Source organism: Pleurodeles waltl, chromosome 10, assembly GCF_031143425.1.
Source record: "Pleurodeles waltl isolate 20211129_DDA chromosome 10, aPleWal1.hap1.20221129, whole genome shotgun sequence".
NCBI classification, from domain to species: Eukaryota; Metazoa; Chordata; class Amphibia; order Caudata; family Salamandridae; genus Pleurodeles; species Pleurodeles waltl.
In genome coordinates this window covers 1,024,685,358-1,024,703,797 of record NC_090449.1, presented here as the reverse complement: position 1 = coordinate 1,024,703,797, position 18,440 = coordinate 1,024,685,358, and the positions used below count along the sequence as shown (strand labels likewise).

General features: G+C 45.7%; 1 protein-coding gene across 4 annotated transcripts in view; it reads right to left on the bottom strand.

Moving 5' to 3' along the window:
• ABHD5 (abhydrolase domain containing 5, lysophosphatidic acid acyltransferase) overlaps positions 1-18,440 on the bottom strand; it is a 134,622-nt gene that overhangs the window by 115,737 nt on the left and 445 nt on the right. The window contains exons 2-3 of one of the 4 annotated variants that reach the window (XM_069211972.1): positions 2,694-2,785; positions 864-955 (exon numbers count right to left, since the gene is read on the bottom strand). The exons of 2 other annotated variants lie outside the window; for them this stretch is intronic. The gene's annotated coding sequence lies outside the window, so the exon portion shown is untranslated. The remainder of the gene's footprint in view (positions 1-863; positions 956-2,693; positions 2,786-18,440) is intronic. One more of the 4 variants, XM_069211973.1, reaches the window with a different exon arrangement.

Below are 18,440 nucleotides of genomic sequence, written 5' to 3'. Positions count from 1 at the left end.
TAGGTCTCTGAAGAGGGGCAGAGCTTGTGCAGCCAAGATCGGGGACACGCCTTGAAAGAGCTTTAACATCTATCCCCACAAGTCAGCAATTATCCTGTTTGGTGCAAACCATCCACTCTGCAGGAGAAAAGACTCAAATCCCTCAAGCTTTGAGTTGATAACCTAGCCAAAATCTGCGACTGGAGAAGAGGCTGCAGATAGCGGAGAGCAGCTTAATGTGAAGTGGCCTGTGGGGAGTTGTGCCTGCCATCTCTAAACCGCGCCGACACCAGGCAACTGTGCTTGCCACACCTCCCCCCCCATACAGGTATATTCGGCTGCCCCCAGTATACCTTCTGCCCTCCTGAAGGAGCTTGGAAAGCTGCAGTGTACTGCTTCCCATGCACTGCAATGCGAAGCCACTGCCAGGATTGGAGCTGAGGCAGCAACGACGTTCGTAGAGGCAGAGGAGCTTTGCTATGGCTCATACAGTGGGGCGCCTGCTGCTAGGCCACTCACTACATTGACCCGAATTGGGGTTGAGGGGTGATAAGGGAAAAAGAAGGAACAGACTGAGGCTCTTCAGTGTCCGCTGCCGCAGCTTTCCAACAACTTACCTACTACTGACCTGGCTGGTAGCTATACTTGCTACAAATAACCATTATCTTGCCCGGTATACCCAGAAATCTACCTCTCTGCTGCAACAAAAACAGGTTGCTTGTGCTGCCGGGCTCACACTCAGCCCTGGGAAGTGGGCCCTCCTCATTAAAAGGCCTCCTGCGCGGACGCATCGATGGCATAGGATGCCTCCGCGCTGGAGCAAACAGCACAACTACACAGCCCTCATCTGACCAGAGAGACAGAACCCAACTCATCAAACCTACCAGAATGCGCCAATTCCATTGGGGAAAAGCTGGACTCGGTGCTGGCAGCGACGGCAAACCTCACCACCTCACTGGCAAGCACACGTATGTCCCTAGAGAGTAAGATAGACAAAGTTACAGCTGATCTCACTACTACATGGGGATCACAGAAAATTAGCAGACTAAGTTAAGACTACTGAGCACCTTCCTTCTGAACTGCAACCGAAAACCCAGGAACTACAGGTAACACTGCGCTAACTGACAGACCGCATCAACATCTTGGAGCACCGAACTGAAGATTTGGAGGCTACTCACAGGGAAATAATGTGCAAGTGGTGGGCTAAGAGGGAACAGAAGGCACAGATGCAGTAGCATTTGCAGAAAAATGGATATGTGATCTTCTTCAACCTGAGACACTGTCTCAGTTTTTCTTGGTGGAGCACACCCACCACATCCCAACAGAGGCCATCCCCAAGAGCAAACCACCGCCTGTTCCTCTTCCGCTTGCTGCCTTGATAGAGACTCCATTTTACAGGAAATTTGCAAGCTCAAAGAAATTACAGTGGAGAACTCCCAAGTCATGTTTTTCCCAGACTACACTGTGTTCGTACAAAAACAGAGCAACTCCACTCCTTTATGACAGTCAAATGTGATCTTCGAACCCTCGACATCCGTTACTCACTCCACTTTCCATCACGGTTGAGAGTGATCACCGGTTGAGACTGATCACCGGAGTATGTATGGGAATGGTTGGAGTCCAATGGCTTCGGAACACTGTCACACCGCAAACTTAAGCTGGGGTCATTTAATGTCCCACCTACGGACCACCGCAGGAGACACCACACTCATCCCCTGACCTGGAACAAGTCTTACAGGAGAGATGGCGAGCCACACAAATGTTTGTCACGATGCAGGAGACCAAATAGAACTCCGATCACGAGATGGGGTCCACTAAGTCACTCAGCGATGATAACTCACCCACCTCCTGGCCATCTGGAGCGGAATCCCTGCCTCCCCCCTGAAGTGACACCGCAGACCACAGATGGCATCACATGAATATAATCATCTAGAACAGATAAGCTGTCTTTACCCACACCTGATCCAGCCCCAAGTAAACCCAGACATTGCTGTTGCACTGACCGGCCTCCCCCTACAGAACAACTACACACTATATTTATGTCATATCTACCTGCACTGAACTCAGTGGCCTAGAGCTGCCTACCTAACGCTGCCGCACCAACACAAATCTATGACCAACCTACCCTATTACTAAGGGGATAGACTCCTCTAGCTGATGTGCTTTGCTTCCCTCCAACGTTCCTCTCGCTAAGAGACATATACTTTGCCGCATATGTTGTTTGGCTGTTTGAGCGGATGCCTGTTGTCCCTCCGCTCTTTTGGTATTCATGTTTTGTTATTTGTGATATGCTATGTCTCCCTCTCCTTGATACAAATGCCACTTGACACTAACTCCTGCCCATCTTTTGACATGTCTACCCCGATCCACTAGTGCCTGGATAATGCACCATGCGATCTTGCGGAGCCCTACTGCACCGCGGCTATGACCAGCCTTACTATAGTCATGTGGAACGTGAGGGGTATGTATACCTCCTCATGACGTTCTTCGGAGTACTCTTACCTTAAACGTCACTCTATCAACTTAGCCCTCTTGCAAGAAACCCATCTTTCACAAACCAAAGCCTCCAGATTGCAGAGGTGCTGGAGGGGCCAAGGGCCAAGTGTTCGCCACTACTTTCTCCTCTTACACTAAGGGTGTGCTACTGTGGGTCAGGCCAGGGAATCCCTTCACTGCAGATAGCTCTGTAATTGACAGTGAGGGCAGATACATACCAGAATGAGCCAAGTCCATTGGGGAAAAGCTGGACTCGGTGCTGACAGCGATGGCAAACCTCACCACCTCACTGGCAAGCACACGTATGTCCCTAGAGAGTAAGATAGACAAAGTTACAGCTGATCTCACTACTACACGGGGATCACAGAAAATTAGCAGACTAAGTTAAGACTACTGAGCACCTTCCTTCTGAACTGCAACCGAAAACCCAGGAACTACAGGTAACACTGCGCTCACTGATAGACCGCATCAACATCTTGGAGCACCGAACTGAAGATTTGGAGGCTACTCACAGGGAAATAATGTGCAAGTGGTAGGCTAAGAGGGAACAGAAGGCACAGATGCAGTAGCATTTGCAGAAAAATGGATATGTGATCTTCTTCAACCTGAGACACTGTCTCAGTTTTTCTCGGTGGAGCACACCCACCACATCCCAACAGAGGCCATCCCCAAGAGCAAACCACCGCCTGTTCCTCTTCCGCTTGCTGCACAACCTTGATAGAGACTCCATTTTACAGGAAATTTGCAAGCTCAAAGAAATTACAGTTGAGAACTCCCAAGTCATGTTTTTCCCAGACTACACTGTGTTCGTACAAAAACAGAGCAACTCCACTCCTTTATGACAGTCAAATGTGATCTTCGAACCCTCGACATCCGTTACTCACTCCACTTTCCATCACGGTTGAGAGTGATCACCGGTTGAGACTGATCACCGGAGTATGTATGGGAATGGTTGGAGTCCAATGGCTTCGGAACACCGTCACACCGCAAACTTAAGCTGGGGTCATTTAATGACCCACCTACGGACCACCGCAGGAGACACCACACTCATCCCCTTAAATGTCACATATACACTCCTCACCTGACCTGGAACAAGTCTTACAGGACAGATGGCGAGCCACAAAAATGTTTGTCACGATGCAGGAGACCAAATAGAACTCTGATCACGAGATGGGGTCCACTAAGTCACTCAGCGATGATAACTCACCCACCTCCTGGCCATCTGGAGCGGAATCCCTGCCTCCCCCCTGAAGTGACACCGCAGACCGCAGATGGCATCACATGAATATAATCATCTAGAACAGATAAGCTGTCTTTACCCACACCGGATCCACCCCCAAGTAAACCCAGACATTGCTGTTGCACTGACCGGCCTCCCCCTACAGAACAACTACACACTATACCTATGTCATATCTACCTGCACTGAACACAGTGGCCTAGAGCTGCCTACCTAACGCTGCCGCACCAACACAACTCTATGACCAACCTACCCTATTACTTAGGGGATAGACTCCTCTAGCTGATGTGCTTTGCTTCCCTCCAACGTTCCTCTCGCTAAGAGACATATACTTCGCCGCATATGTTGTTTGGCTGTTTGAGCGGATGCCTGTTGTCCCTCCGCTCTTTTGGTATTCATGTTTTGTTATTTGTGATATGCTATGTCTCCCTCTCCTTGATACAAATGCCACTTGACACTAACTCCTGCCCATCTTTTGACATGTCTACCCCGATCCACTAGTGCCTGGATAATGCACCATGCGATCTTGCGGAGCCCTACTGCACCGCGCCTATGACCAGCCTTAGTATAGTCATGTGGAACGTGAGGAGTATGTATACCCCCTCATGACGTTCTTCGGAGTACTCTTACCTTAAACGTCACTCTATCAACTTAGCCCTCTTGCAAGAAACCCATCTTTCACAAACCAAAGCCTCCAGATTGCAGAGGTGCTGGAGGGGCCAAGTGTTCGCCACTACTTTCTCCTCTTACACTAAGGATGTGCTACTGTGGGTCAGGCCAGGGAATCCCTTCACTGCAGATAGCTCTGTAATTGACAGTGAGGGCAGATACATCTTCGTCAGAGGTTGTTTAAATGGCCGCCATATTCTCCTGGGTTCAATACATACCCCTAATTCCAAAACTAACTTTCTTCACAACCTATCAGGAATACTTTCTCAATTGGGGGGAGGGGCTTTTCTTGGCTGACAGGAGGTGACTTCAACAGTGTACTAGACACTACCCTGGATCGCTCCTTAACCCCACCAAAACGCCTCCCACCTACAACGCAATAACATTACACAACAGGCCCCACCGTTGGCGGCACTGCAACCCAAACACAAGAGTATATTCTTATTACTCAGCTAAAATTACACGTGTGAATAGACTGGCTGATCAGCTCCCTTTCTTTACTTCCAACTGTCACTTACGTAGACTATTTAGGCCGACCTATTTGGACCATAACCCCCAACCCCTGCGCTTATCCTGACATATACATCCTTCCACCATTCCCCAATGGTGATTACAGCCCAGATTGCTGGATGACCTACCATTCCGGACCTCTCTTGAAACAGCAGTCTCCAATTATTTTGACTCCAACGGAACACAGCCTCTAATGCATCTATAGTATGGGATGCCTTTAAAGGTACAATATGGGGTCATTGCCTAGGGACGCAATGATCTATGAGCCAAACGATCCACAAACAGGTTTTGGGAATTGAACACACACTTATGTCTTGAGTGTCAATCCATAAGTCACCCAAATAGAGCATTCCGACTAGCAGAAGCCCAGAAGAGCACTCCTCCTTACTAGGAAGAATACGCTGCTTAAATGATGCTGCCCATTAAGCCGCACGCATGCAGTGGCAGACAAATCCGGCCACCTATTAGCATGGCTAATTATACAAGACGCACCCCATTGCCCAATAGCTGCACTACGCTGAGCCCAAAACACACAGGTTTACACCCAGCTTGAAATACATAGCAAACTAACCACACACTGCAAACAGCTTAATCGATCAGTCTCTGTTGCTGAAACTGCAGACTTCCACCACTTCTTCACCAAGATCACACTGCCCCACATTACACCAAAGCAACAAACAGAGCTGGACGAACCCATCACAAAACACGAAATTTGAGAAGCAATACGCTCATTAGTCTCCAGTAAAACACCTGGCCCAGACGAACTCTCCACTGAATTATACAAAACATACTCTCCTTTAGTGTGCTTGTGATTATTGACATTATACACTGAAGCGCTATCAACTGGATGCTTTCCTGCTTCCTGAAGAGAGTCACTCTGTATCTCCCTTCCCAAACCCAGCAAAGATCTAACATTGATGGGATCCTACCGGCCACTTGTCCTACTCAATACGGACTACAAAATGCTGGCCAAAATACTTGTGGATAGTCTAGTTCCCTTGGTCCCAGCCCTGGTGCACTCTGATCAAAATGGGTTTGTCCCTGCCCGAAGCACTTCACTAAATCAGAGACGCTTCGTTCGAGTCATGACCTACTTGCGATCACACTGGTCCAACGCTGGTAGCCTGGTCTTAGACCTCGAAAATGCTTTTGATTTGCTGGAGTGGCCCTTCCTGTTTCACATGCACCCACACTATGGCATTGAGGGCCATTTCCTATGCCTATTACAATGAATATACATACTTTTCATAATAATGGGCCCAAGTATCTCAATGAGAGGATCAACGAGTACCATCCTGTGAGATCCTTGCGGTCTAGCAGTGCCAATCTAATTGTGGTTCCTCGCTTTAAAAGGCAATTCACAGGAGGCTCCTCCTTCACTGTTAGAGCGGCAGGTCTGTGGAACCAATTGCCTGAACAAATTAGGTCCAGAATAGAGGGAAAAAAAATTAAGGAGTTGAAATCATTCTTGATCAAGCACCATGGATGAGAGAATTTGGTTGATTGTCTGTTTCCACCGGTCTCAGTACCTAAAAGCGCCAGGACACTATTTTTGAGTAGCTGTGTGCTATAGAAGACTCTTTCATTCATTCATGTCTTTTATCCCCATTACTATTTGCACTAGCAGTAAAACCCCTTGCAAGCAGAGCGAGGTCGGGTAGTACTACAGAGGTCGAGATATATACAGCAAGCTGCATCATATGGCCCTTTATGCCGATGATATGTTGCTGTTCCTCAATGACCTGGTGGTAGGTTTGCCAAAAGCAATTACATTATTAGAAAAGTGCGGCTCAATCTCAGAAATCCCATCTGTTCCCACTATGTAGAGATATGCTCCAACCTTGAGAAGTACATGGGCTAACCTGTGAAGAAACTTGCCTTTAACACCCTGGTAACTAAAATATATCATAGCACCATAGATCTGTTGGATGGTGATATTGGAGCAGCTCACCAATGACTATGCTCAAGCACTGAATTTTGGAAACCGTTGCCGTTATTGGTTGCAGGGAGGATTGCTCTAGCTAAAATGGTGGCACTTCCTCGTCTACTGTATTTTCTTCCCTCCCTACCACCAGTAATCGCTCACTGCATATTTCGTGTCCTAAACACATTGATGATAGACCTTGTTTTAGGGTCGGGCATACAGACAGTGGCACTGTCTAAGTTACAAAGAACTACACCAGAGGGAGGACTTGCGTTACCTGATTTAGAAACCTATTACCTTGTGGCACAGCTCTAATGGTTCAATCAGTGGAACAATGCCTGGGTAACTAGGACACAGAGAAGGAATGATGCTACCCAGGACCACAATTCTCTACTATATGTCCTGCTGAACCTGTGGCTGCCAGTTTGTGATAATACCACAGAGATGCAGATTATCAGACACTGGTGGCAGCGTTGCCTTCAGACGACTCGAACTCGCCTCTCGTATTCCCCTGATATTCCACTACCAGGCCTGAGTATACATGCCAGAAAGGGGGGGTGGGGGGGAGGCATTAGGAGGATTTGGAGAAAGGGCGACTTATGGTGTGACTCGGGTGGGGGGATCACTACAGAGATGGGGAACTGCTAGATTTTGAAATTTTTGTGGCGACATTTGAGATATCTAGAGGACACTTTTTCTTACATGGAGCAGTTGTAGCGACCATTCGAAGCCATTGGAGAGCGGGTTTGATGGATCCCTCCACCCACTGCTGCTGCCAGGCCCTTTGCAAAACCACAGGACAAGTCACAGCAGTGATCAATCTTTACAGGCCCCTTAACACAACTCTGGTAGACCTATGTGAAAAATGGGGAGAGGACTTTGGGGCACCTATAACGGATGCGAATTGGGAAACAATCCTAGCACCTACCTAGGAGTATCCCGTAATGATAGATTTAACCTGATAAAAGTCTATTTCTTACACAGAGCATACTTAACTCCTGGCAAAAGTATTAGGATATATCATGCAGTTGGCACTGCTCGTCCTAGATGTGGATAGGTGGGGGCTGAGATGCTATATATGGTATAGTCCTGCCCGAATTTGCAGGATTTCGAGAATGAAGTAGTTTGATGCAATAGGGAGGTGACCCTACAGCCACTTCAATGCTCTCCTCTAGTGCGTCTGTTGGGGGGGGGGGGTTCCCATATCCGAGTAAGCATAAGGTTGCCACCAGGTTTGTTGACTTGGCACTTGTCCCAGCTTAACATAAATTACAACTCACTGGAAAGCACTTAGGGGTCCTAAATTGTTCAAATCGAAAGAGAATCTACTATTATGGGCAGGATATGAAAGTCCAATACTCCCCTGTTAAAACTAGAAGAGGAGTGGGGTCCGTAGACAAGGCTTGGGACCATCTTGTAGAATGCCGAATGGAACGAGAAGGAGAATCTCCAGGTAGCCCTCTATCGACTGTATCCACACGTGAGGGAGAAGAGGGGACACCTAAATGAAGTGAGCAATGGGACCAACGTTAATTGAGGAGGCTGATGAATCTGCGGGTGAATCAGAGTGAACATGCGTGGCAATGATCTATATGGGACCAACTGCAGGAAGGGGGCAGGGACGGGAGGGATTGGAAAGGGGATAGTGAGGTGCCAATGAATATAATATATGCAAGATGACATAAACTGATCACCAACATTTTTTACTCCCGATAGGAGTTGAAAATCATAATATATTAAGCTAATGACAGTCATTGCTTACTACGAGTGCACTGATCTGTGGGTATGTTAAAACTTGAATCAAGTTTATTTAAGAAAAAAGTGGTAGAGAATGTGAACAAAAGAAACTATCCTGTGGCAGGGCACATGGCTCCCCCAAGTAGTGAGGCTAGAGGGATTCCAATCCTAGGATGTAGTAGGCATAACAAAATTGGGGCACATATGTGTCCTAAACCACATAGAATCATTTAAGCAACTGTCCATGGAATTCTCTGAATATAAAACGCAATTCTTTAAATACCTCCAGTTGCGTCATATCCTGGAACCATATGGGGACAAACTGAAGGCCCTACTAGTTTTTAATCCCTAAAAATTTGAAAAGGGGGGCATTTCTAGTATATATAGGCTTTTAGTAGTCAACATGTCACATCCTCTTAAAAATCTCTGGGAGCATGAGGTTACGAGTTGAAAGATTACGATTGGACTCAGGCTAAAATAGCCTGCCGCTCTCTGGTCATTTAATTTCTAACCATTTCTATGGTAATTTCTTCCAGCCTGAGATGAATCCAATTGAAATATTTTCATAGGGTATATTTTCACCCAGCCAAACTCTGGCAGATAGGAAGAACCACAAACAGCAATGGTTCATGTTGCAGAATGCCTGCAGCACATTTCTACATGTAATGTGGGGCTGCCCAGTGACTGCGTAATATCACAAGTGTATAAATAGGACAATAGGGAGAGTGCTGGGCCATTTAGTTGCAATAGACCCTAAAGCAGCAGTGCTTGGCATAATGTTGCGCCCGATTACTATTAGCAGTGGACTTCAGGAGGCCCCCACAGTGGGAGAATGGGTAAAAGGTGTGGACTGCTGTTTAAAGGCTGAGGAAAAACTCTAAAAAGCAAGAGGCTGTTCGAGGAAATATAATATTTGGAGTCTTGGGTGGTGGATTTATAAAACTGAATGATCAGTACCTGAGTTTGCAATACTAAAGTATGAAAACAGTCAAAAGAACTGTAACAAAAAAGTTGCTAAAATTCACGAAAGCAGATTCCGGGGTGCCCAATAAAAGACTTTCATGTCTCCAAACAATGGTGAGACACAGCTATGTGTGGTCCCATGACCTGGAGTATATCTGTAGTATAAAAAAGCAGAGTGGCACATCAATAGACTGCACTGTAGTTGGGTGCAGGCACAGTAATCTTCCAGCTTTTTCAATCAATCAATCAATCAGTAAATTTGTAAAGCGCGCTACGTACCCGTTAGGGTTTCAAGGCGCTGAGGGGAGGGAGGGTTTAGCTGCTATTGGTCGAAGAGCCATGTCTTGAGGAGTCTCCTGAAGGTGAGGAGGTCCTGGGTCTGGTGCAGAGGGGTCAGGAGGGAGTTCCAGGTCTTGGCGGCGAGGTGGGAGAAGGATCTGCCGCCGGAGAAGCCAGATTCTCTGAAACTTTAACTCCAACATGAAGCTACTTACACAAGATGCAAGCCATGGAATACAGAGAGTAATTACTACTGAAATGTATTAACCTTCTCTTCAAGCAGCATTTATTGCTGCCTTAAGCATTAGAGGTTAAGAGGGAGCTCGTAATACCAGTTTTCCAAACTCCTTCTCCTCTTATTTGTTCCCATTTCTGCAGGCTGTTCATTCTGATTCTACAAATCGATTTGTTCCTTTCTGTATGTTTTTCCTATTCATCATCTTAAGTAACAACTTTTTAGTAACTGTTTTGTCAGTACTTTGATAAAAGCCAATTCACTGTATAAATTGTATTTTACCAGTATTCACGAAAGGCCATTTGATCGAAAGAGTCAAACAATTTAAGGCAGTATCTCACACAGTTTGTTGGATCGGACAGTAAATGTCCTTTTTACTTGAAAAGAAGTAATGTTATGCATGTTCCTGGCAATAGTAAAACGCTTTCCCGGGCTTCACATTGGAAAAATAAAGAAACGCATTCACAAACTATAAAAATTCAAAATAAGGGAACCAGAACGGGAATAAACAGGCACGCCCACTGTATGCTTGCTTGGACACTGTCAAAAACGCAATGTGTTATTGAAAAAACAAGGGCTCAGTAGATTAGTATCTATATATTAATCACAACAGCTTCTGAATAATTTGAACCTCGATGTACAAAGTTCTAAAGATTGTTTAACAGGTCGTAAAAGGTCCATATCTGTCATTTTAACACATATTTAGTTTGTGCGGGCTTGCCCTTAGTCCTTGGTTCTTAATCTGTGATCCGGGTCCCGTGAGGTCCACTGAGGGGGGAGGGGCGTAGGCCATGAGGCCCACTTAGATGATCCGCGACTCTTACACAATTAAACAACATTACTATACATTAAAAATAATAAAATATATACAAAGAGAAACTTATTTTGTGTATGGTTTTGAGGTTCAAACCATGAAGTTGCTAGGGAAGGGGATCCCCGACATCCAGTGATGACTCGGTGTGTGCGCCCAGATTCCAGTAAGTGTTCTGTTGGGGTCCACATAAATCACGAGGTTCAGAACCTCCTGCATATATCGTATGGTTCTAAAAACTGCACCTTTCCGAAGCAATGGAGAAAAGGATGTTTCCCTCGTAAGAAGGAAATAGCTTGCATTAAAAAAAATGTAGTGATCCATTTATGATATGAATTTTACTCAGAATTAATTCCCCCGTTTAAAGCCCCCCCCCCGCCCTCAAGCAGTGGCACGAGCTGCCGCTGGGCAGCGCTCCGGGCAGCTCCCGCTCAACTTCAGCCCCGCCGCTCTCCGCATGATGCCGAGGATTAAAATACCAAAGGGGGCTGGGGGGCCACTTAACACTGCATGAATACCGTGCTCCGTGCGGGTAGGGGTGCCGGCCACCGGGGCTAGGCCGAGGAACCGACTAAGCGGCTGTAGGGTCAGTCGGATGGGAGAGCCGCTATCTACCACACGCACCTCTATTTTAAGTTTTGGACATAATGCAATTGAGGGGCACTGGGGGGGAAATACCGGGCTGCACGGGTCGGAGGCGACGTCGAGGTATCGTGTCGCCATCGGTATTGTCCTAAGTCAGCCGCAATTATCCCATCTTGCGCAATCAAAGTTTATCAAAAAATGAAACTCTGTCCCCTGGAGTTTTCATAACATAAGGTGTCTTTCGGATTAGAAATGAACACCTGGTCTTGCGGCTCATTCCCGTTAGTAAACAAGCCTGCAAGCGGCCTGTCCAGTGTGAATTTAAAAAGCAGAAAATGTAGACAACGCTGGCCCTCCCTCTCGCAGCCCAACCAACCTCTGCATTATTTTTCCACGTATTTGGAGTCCATCTGTAAAGGTTAACCTTCAGCTAACACTGGCCTCACTGGCCTTTTTTCTATCACTCTATCCTCTCTCAAACTCGCGCCAAGCTATGCAGGCACTGGCAAAGCCAATAGGCCTGGGCTACTTGGGTTTTATGTTCTGTGTTGTAATGGCTGGAAGAAGGTAAGCAAAAAGGAATGATCCCATGTGTGTTTGTCTCCGACGGAAATCAGCGTATCGGCACCAAAGAAGCAGTACGATTCAATTTTGCAAAATGTACAAATGATTGATTCACACGGAAAAGCACTTTTGGGCCAATCAATCAATCAAGAAATTTATAAAGCGTGCTATGTACACGCCTATGAGGGTTTCAAGGCGCTAGGGGGGGGGGAGGGATGCTGCTAACGGTCGAAGAGCCCTGTCTTGAGGAGTCTCCTGAAGGTGAGGAGGTCCTGGGTCTGGCGTAGGGAGGTCAGAAGTGAGTTCCAGGTCTTGGCGGCGAGGTAGGAGAAGGATCTGCCGCCGGAGGTCTTGCGCTGGATTCGGGGGATGATGGCGAGGGAAAGGTTGGCAGAGCGGAGTTGGCGGGCGGGGACGTAGAAGTTGAGTCTGTTGTTCAGGTAGGCGGGTCCGGTGTCGGTGCCAAGAGATGGTAAATGAGCGGTCTATAGCAGCAACAGGGGATTGCAGCGTCTGTCCTCTCTGTATGCACACCTGATGTAGTCGCTTAAGAGGATCCTTGTGCAGCAAAGGTTAGTGCTCACTGTGATGAAAGATGCCTTGCTTCAAGATGAAACTGGCGAAAGCAGAGGTCAACAAGCACCTGGAACTATGTTTTGGCTCAAAATGATGCCGGAAGTGAATTTCGACACAAGTACAGCACAAATGGAATTCTGAAAGCAACACGGATTCCAGGCGGCACAAATGGCACAGATGATGCCAGAGGGGAAACCCAGTTTTTTTAATAAAGTGGCAAAGGTACAGCATGCATGGCACTCGAGGACAAAGATGGAGAGGGACATCAATTATAAAGCACTGCTAAAATGCTGCTGACACCGAAGGGAGGAGGGCCCTCCCTCCCGGTAAGGCTCAGTTCGGCCCCACAGGATGGGGCCCCCGCGGCCTTCAAGAGCCTCAGTGGGGGAGGAGGCACATGCCCTTCTCCCCTAAATAGGTTATCTGCCCACTATGGTTGTAGCCACAACCTTATTGATATGGTGGCAGACAACCAGATCTCACTATGGGATCTGTCAGGCCAGAGGATCCTCAGTGATGTGATATGTACAAAGCTTTTGAGACATAATTGCTCAAAAACTGCTGATCAGATCAACATCAAATCACAAAAAAAAAACCTCTCTTTCTAACGTTCTGACTTGGTGTAAATCCATTAGGCCGTTTGAGCTGTACCTGTGCCTAAAAATCCTATGGAAAAATGCCTGGGTAAAATGCAGGCACCCCAATACCTTTTTTCAGCCTTGGTTGATGAACCACCCTGTACCTTTCCACGGACAAACTAAACAAAAAGAGCACTTTTTTGGAAAAGATTTATGAAGATTCATCAAACAGCACAAAAGTTATTAGCCACACAAAAAAGGCATTCCCTATGTAAACCCTATCCCAACTGTAAGTAGAAATCCACATTTCCTGCGTGGTCACTTTGAATTTTTGTCCTTCTGCTGGGCCCTATATTTTTGCTGGTGTTAGAACTCTGTGCACTTTACCCTGCTAACCAGAGATAAAGTGCCTGTGCTCCCAAGTTAAACATGATCACATTGGCTTATTCCCAACTGGCACATTTAACTTATACCCTATTAGACCCTAGTATATGGTACAGAATATACCCAGGGATTGTAAGTTAATTATCACTAGTGGACTGCAGCACCTCCTGTTCCATCTACAGTGACAGTGTAAAACAAGGCTTCAAGTCTACCTCTGTAGCCTGACTGTGGTAGCTTAAACACTGTAACTAAGCGTGTCTCAATGTAACCTTTTGACAGGTCACAACCTCACTTTTAAATAATAAGTCAATCCTATGTATGCCTTGTAGCCCGCAAGGCAGGGTGCATGGTATCTGAAAGCAGGACATGTAAAAAATGTATGTTAGCATGCCCTTACAGTACTAACACTTTTTCACTGCGACAGGCCTAGATGTCCTACACAGAAAACTAGAGTACAGATCAAAAGTTCTAATACTCTAAACCTGGGAATAGGACTAGGAAGAAAAATAATTAAACAATCTTTACTTGCTATTGAAAATCCAGTTCGATGGATAAGTCTGATTTTTAATAAATATTAAGGAAAAGTAAGTTTTTGAAAGTAAGCTTTTCCCTGCCTGAAGTTCCTGCAGGCTATATTTGTATTTGCTCTCCCACTTCTGCCACCCAGTAAAAAGCATTTGAATAGGACTGAGAAAAGGTGTGAAACGACTCCCAGGAGAAAACAACGAGCTGACCTGAATGGGCAGAGATTACTCCTCTGAATCACACAGAATTGGGAGAGTGGTGCTGTGAGCATCCTTTCTGACATTACAGTGCAACATCCTGCTTGAATAACAAATCCGTCTTGACAGGTCTACTGAGTTTTTAAATATCAAACTGACTGCATTTGAAAGGAAGGGGAACAGGATGCCAAAAAATCCTTGTGTCTCCACTGTCTGGTTGCTGGAAAACCCTGTGTATCAACCAGACTTCTGTCTCTGGCTTTATTCGAGGTACAATGACTTCCCACAAACTGGATTTTAGTGTTAAATGTGGGAAGAAATTAGGATAACCATAGTACACTCCCCACAAACATCCCAGCCGTCAGGGCCCATGTTTAGTGTGATCAAAGACGCCTGCCATCTTGAAAATGCCCAAAGTGGGTAGGACAAGGCCAAGTAACGTTTGCCCCATTGGTTAGGGTGTGCCCAGGAATCATTTCTATCCACCAGTTCTCGTCGGACATAATTGTGGCATCTCCAGTCATCCACTTTAGAACATCCCTGGACCTGAGGTAGATCAGAAGAGGACTGAACCAGCTGTCTGCAACCTGAGAAGAGCCCTGAAGGACTGGACCTGCTTTCTCTCTTGTAGGCATGACAAGAAGTGGACTCCAAGGGTCATGAGGCTAACCTTCTATTAAAGCTACAGGGAAAAAACAAGGTACGAGAATGCTTTTCATGGAACTACCCATCTAATCAGTGGAGCTGAATCTGGGCTGGGCTCTGTCTGACACCCTGTAAGTCTCTAGGTGCCTTCCTTGAGGTCCAAGGGGCTTCAGAAGTGTACTCCTGTGGTAGATTGGGTCTTAAGGACTAAAGCCAGGAGGTACATTTTTTGACCAGGACAAACCTTGGTGTATCTGACCCATGCTCCATTGTAGTCAGCGTCAAATTGCGTGTAGGTACTGGTTTATGTCGACCAATGACTATCATTGGCACTTTGTGCTATTCCTACTTAAAACTTTTTAAAAAAATCATATCTCCTGTTCATCTTATTAGATTTTTACTTTATTTTACTCTAGTTTTTTTTTATTTGGGTTGGAATTTTCATTTAGTTGCATTTTAACTGTGTTACTGTTCTGGAATTGCATTCTTTAGACATTGCCCTAAATTAAGCCTGTCTGCTCCACCATAGCTTCCAGGAGGTTAAGCTCAGGTTAATTTAGTGACTTTCAGGGTATACCCTGAGAAGGGTTGTGATTATTCCTTGATGTGGGTAGTCATCCACTCCAAATAATAATCCAATTTCTTACAAAGGCTGATTAAAAGTTACTCTATGCATAGATGTCTAAATAATACATTGATAACTCCGTAGAATCATCATCTGTGGTGTCTAATCCAGCGCTAAAACATCTAGAATCACAAGGGTGAACATGATCAGAGCTTTAAGAAACGCATCTCTGCAAACGTGGCTTTGAAAGACCACCACTGGCTTCCAGGAATTAAAGACAAATTCAGAGTCCTCTGTGCTATCCACGAGGCCATGCTGCTACTGAAATCTGGCTCCTCATTACACCCCTTCTAGGAATTTTCTATCAGCCAGCCAAGCACGCATTCAATAGCCAGATCCATGTAGAAAGGTCGGTGGGGATTTAGGGCCCCAGATTTTGAAACACTTCATGCCTCACAGCTAAACAAAGCCACATCCGGTTTAGAAAACTATTGGAAGAAAGAACATTTTAGCCTTCTTTGAACAAAGGAAACCACATGGGCAACGACAAAGGAACACTGAACAGAGGTTGCCACAGCTTGTAATCAGTTCAACTATACCTACCCTCACTATCTTCTGCTTTTGTATTTACCACCATTTTACTCTCAAATAGAGCTTTATATAGACCACAACATGCCAAGCAGGCACTACAAAGGCACCCTAAATAAATGTTACTTAGCATTAACATCTTATGTCTACATTTTGAACTATAATTTAATTCCATGCTCTCCTTTCATTTTAAACTGCTCCATCTCAATTATCCCAAACGTGTAGCTTCTGTGCCTCCGCCTCCACAATTCTTCCTTTCTCTTTTACTTCGGTAAACTCTTTCATTTCAGTCTTTTGCCACTTGTTGTCCTTCTCCAGAAAGAGGCTCCCTATCCTGAGCTCTCTGCAGCCAAGCTTCTGTCCGTCTATGGATACAGGGCTGCCTGGGTCTCTGGCAATCAGTCATAACAATCACCAGTGTGCAGGATGAGGCATGTGAGTAACAGGTGAGGCCGTGCACTGCAGAGGAGAGCCCCAATGGGAAGGAACTCGGCAGTGCTGATGTATCCGTGTTCACAGTTTGCAAGTCAATTCATTGTAACATTCGTAGTTTAAAAGTGACAACTTCCTTACCTACCTAGGCCACCCGATTTGATGGAAAGTGAGTTGGACCGGCATTCTGTTAATCTAGGAGTCTCACAACTTTCTTTGGCACGTTTAAAGATACTATTGACAGCAACGCTGCCTATAAAATATCCTTAGGCTCAAACTAAGGCATCAGTAATGCAGCACCAAAACAATCTAACTCCTCTGCAGAAGCCTAGACGTTGTAGATGATTGCTTAGTAACACAACCACGCCTTAATATGAAATCGATTAAACCTCTTCCATGTGTTTGACAATAGCAGGAACTGCAAAACCATCCGCAATTATACACTTCAATCGCCAACATGAACACAACTGACACTGCGAAGCACACTACACCTCCATGTTCACTGATACCCAAGACTGAACTGTTTTTTCTATATCTAATACAACTTAAAAGCAGATTCTATCTGCTTTTGGGTAGGTCTTGTGTAAACCTATCCAAATGTCCATGTTTGAGCCCCGTTTCTAGTGCCAATTCATAAAAACATTATATGTATGCGTTATAAAAATATATTACTAGGAGAAGCTGTATCCCATCACCTGTTTTTGGTAGTTTCCTCTGAAGGTTGCACAAGTGGAAAACGTTTTGCTAGTGTTGCGTAAACAGCAGTGAAGTGGAAAGTAAGGTGCATTCTTGAAGTCGGCGTTTTACAATTATTGCCCAAGAGAGAAAAGTGCTGATAATAACAGTGACACGCGACAACGGAAGGGGGTTAGGGGGGCACTACGACAGGAGTCAGGATGGCTGTGATATGAGAGAGAGTCAAGGACAGGCACAGAGTCGCAGTTACAGGAAATAAAGATATGCAGGGATAGGAGGGAATGGCAGTGACGAGACAGGCGATGATATGCTGTAGTGGGGCAGTGACAGGAGAGTGGAGCGTGTCAACTACAGAACTTGGGTCAATTACAGCAGAAGAAGGGCAGTGACAGGTTGTGTGACAGAGAGATAAGCAGTGACTGGAGAGGGAGACATGGAAAGTGAATGGAGAGAGGACAGTAACATGAGGCAGAGAGAGACGGGCACGGTAGTAACAGGAAAGAGGAGAAGTGACGTGTGAAAACCTTACTACGCCAGGTGACACTCTGAGGAAAATAGGAAAAAGCGGGACACCGTGCAAGAACTATAGAAGGAAAGGGCAATTAACACTGAGTGCCCTCAGAATGAGCAGATTTTTAAATGATGGTGTTCCTTTCTGTCAAATAGAGTAGAAACACAGAAAAGCGGATCTGACATTTTCAAAATCGATGAAAGACAGGGCACTTATTATAAACATCAGTACAAGCATAAGAGATTAGATAAACTGTTTCTTCCCAGTGACTGTTGTTCTATTACAGAAACTGAGGTCTGGTGAAAGTGCAGAAATACAGTGTAGGTTTGTCATATTGCAGGGGTGAAGGAAGATGGGGAACGTTTCATGTAAATAAAAGGACCGGAGCTCTGCACCTTGGATGACAAGGGTCTTGGGAACTATATGTATCCCCAACATGATATGCACGAGAGTACTGGGGAGGAGGGATCCGTCACCAGACTGGTGACTACACAGTGGCAATGTTTTGGGGTGAAAAGAAAGAAAACAGGAGATCTTAGGGAGCTGGTGGCAGTATGAGAGGACTGACACAGACTTAAAAGGGCACAAGAAAGGGAAGCAAAATAAAGGAAGCAACAGATTGTAAATAAAGCTGCGAGTGGGGACACCAGCAAAAGAAAGCTCGAGGGAAAAGGATGAGAGTAAAAAAAAGGAAAATACAAAAAGAAGGCACAAGGATGCGTGCGGGCGTAATAAGAAAACAAGAATAGATCA